Source organism: Hypanus sabinus, chromosome 5, assembly GCF_030144855.1.
Source record: "Hypanus sabinus isolate sHypSab1 chromosome 5, sHypSab1.hap1, whole genome shotgun sequence".
In the NCBI taxonomy this organism is placed as follows: Eukaryota; Metazoa; Chordata; class Chondrichthyes; order Myliobatiformes; family Dasyatidae; genus Hypanus; species Hypanus sabinus.
Genome location: NC_082710.1, coordinates 148,588,746 through 148,591,621, shown reverse-complemented (window position 1 = coordinate 148,591,621; position 2,876 = coordinate 148,588,746). Strand labels below are relative to the sequence as shown.

General features: G+C 40.2%; 1 pseudogene; it reads left to right on the top strand.

Moving 5' to 3' along the window:
- The first annotated feature begins 1,596 nt into the window (after positions 1-1,596).
- LOC132393856 (sin3 histone deacetylase corepressor complex component SDS3-like) lies at positions 1,597-2,574 on the top strand (annotated as a pseudogene).
- Positions 2,575-2,876: the final 302 nt, after the last annotated feature.

Below are 2,876 nucleotides of genomic sequence, written 5' to 3'. Positions count from 1 at the left end.
TTTTCCCAATCTACCTGCATATTGACTTTCCCTATGATTATCATAACATTGCCCTAATTATATCCTTTTGAAATTAATATCCCACATCCTGGATACTGTTAGTGAATATCATTCCATTAGATTCAAAGTAATTTGGAGAAAATTAGAAGTATTGTATTTGACCCTTCTATTAAATTTGAAAAGACATGGAGACCATTTATTCAATATTTTCAAATGAGAAGGAGGCAGAGCAAGGCCGCGATTCTGAAAGGAAGCTGGAGAACAGCCGGGGTTGGGATCGTTGGGAGACCAAGAGACATAGTTGCAGCCACAGGACGTCCAGCCGAGACCACAGCCGACGCTGACCCCCAGGTACTGAGGCACTGCTTGCCCTAGAAGGGAGGTTAAAAAGGAGCAACACACATACACATCTAAACAGAGTGCACTTGTGGTGCTAGCAAAGAGAATAGGTGAGTCAAAAAGGAAAATAGCAGAAGAATGAGGCTTAATGAACATAACAAAGATGGCGATGATTGGAGCCATTAAAGCATTTGATAGTGGCATTGAAGACTGGGTAACTTCCAGTGAACGAGTGGAGTTCTATTGTGAGATTAACAGTGTTAAGGATGAAAAGAAAGCCAGTGTCTTACTCAGTATTATGGGAGCAAAAACATATGGGCTGTTACGGAGCTTGTTAACCCCTGAAAAGCCAGCTGATAAAACGTTCAAGCAAATATTTGACACTCTTCAACAGTATTTAAACCCCAAACCACTGGTCATTGCTGAAAGATTTAATTTTCACAATCGGAATCAGAGCAAAAATGAAAACATTTCTGAATATTGTGCTGATTGCGCAAATGATCAGAACACTGTCAGTTTGGAGCTGGTCTATCGGATGCATTGAGGGACAGGTTAGTGTGTGGTATGGACTGTGAAACCACACTGGAGAAGCTTCTGTGTGAAAAAAAGACCTTTCATTAGAGAAGGTGCTGAACATCGCAATATCAGTGGAAACAGTAGATACAACAAATATCTCTGGAAAATGCTACAAATTAAATGTCACTGAACAGAAATGAAGGAAAGAAATGTTACTGTTGTGAGAGCATGTCACATGACCCTGATGACAGGTGGTTTAAAGACAAAGAATGCAGAAACTGTGACAAACAGGGCCACATTGGCAGCATATGCCAAGCTAGTAAAAAGCAGAAAAAGGACAAAATACAGAGAAACAAGAAACCCCGGAAAGGAAAACACAACAATGTACACAAAATGGAAGCAAGCAGTTCTGATGAAAATGACTCTGATGAAAGTAAATTGTCTTCTCTGCAACTTCACAGCATGAAAGAGACAGATGATCGAAGAGTAAAAAGGAGTGAGACAGAAAATGGAGTTGGACACAGGCTCAGCTTTAAAAGTGATCTCTGTACACGACTGCAAATGGCTGTTTTCTCATATACCTCTGAAATGAACTAAACTACTGCTAAAGATTTACACAGGACAGAGAGTGTGTCCCAAAGGTAAAATTAAAGTGACAGTGACCTACGGAGACAAAACACAGCAGTTGAACCTCTATGTACTGAAAAATGGAGGACTACTGTTCCTCAGGAAATGATGTGAATGGCTCAGGAAAATCCAGTTGGATTGGCGCACCATCAAGGCACTAGCTGTGTCGACAAAGGAGTGCAGCTCGGCGGGGAAGATGTCCGCAGCTCTTCTCTCACCCATGAGGAGGAGCTAGACAGTCAAGACGATGAGGATGAACACAGTATCCATGGCCGGGACTCGGATGAAGATTCAGAGGATGCAAGAGAGACAGATATTGCCAATAGGCAGGATGATGAAGGCTACCTGGAAGTAAAAGAGCAGATGTACCAGGAGAAATTGACATCTCTCGAAAGACAGCTACAGAAGTTACAGGAAGGCACTTTGCAGGAATATCAGAAAAGGATGAAGAAACTAGATCAATAATACAAGGAAAGAATATGAAATGCAGAGCTTTTTCTGCAACTGGAGACAGAACAAGTGGAAAGAAACCAGCAATGGAGGAATTTGAAGATAAAAAGGTTGAGTTAGAAGAAAAGAAAAAGTTGATTGAGAATGAGAGGCGAACAACCGAACTCACAGGAGATTCTATGGAGGTAAAGCCAATAATGACTAGGAAACTAAGGAGGAGACCTAATGACTCTGTTCCATTTACAGACGAAAGACGAAAACCTGCACCTGTGCAGTTAAATTTCTTGTTAACAGATGAACAGATAATGAAGGATCTGCAAACTCTAAATAAGCTTAAATCTCTGGAAAGACCAGCATCTCCATCTTCTCCTGAGCATCTTCCCAGCACTCCAGCTGAATCACTAGCACAATGATATGAAGCACAAATAGAAGATGGAAAGTTATATTATGTTAAGAGATGGTATCATAAAGGTTAGGCTATCTGTTTGGAATCTAAGGAGAATACGAAAATTGGCTGTGTAATTAGCTCAGTTGGAACAAATGAGATATGGGTCAGGAAGACAAATGATAGCACAAAGATGCGTATATATCTAGGACAGCTGCACAGGAGTCTTCATTATACGGAGGCGATCTGCTGCCTAGAACTCTAAGCAAGTTGGAGACGAACATCTTCTTTACTCCCTATGCACAGAGGTCAACTCTTCATGACTTTCATATAGAAATCTGTATTAAAGCAAAAAAGTTTATTGAAAGACGTTACCAGAGAGGCAGAGAAGACTTTCCCCCAGAGACTTGAGTTACAAATGGGTCTTAGACCAAAAGTTAAAAAAAAGCTTGTTATAATTTGATATAACATTACTTTGTTGTAATTTGATATTATTAAGCAACTAAGTAAAGAAATGGTAGGCATTTGTATGCTAAGGGTAAATATATTTGTTTAGCAG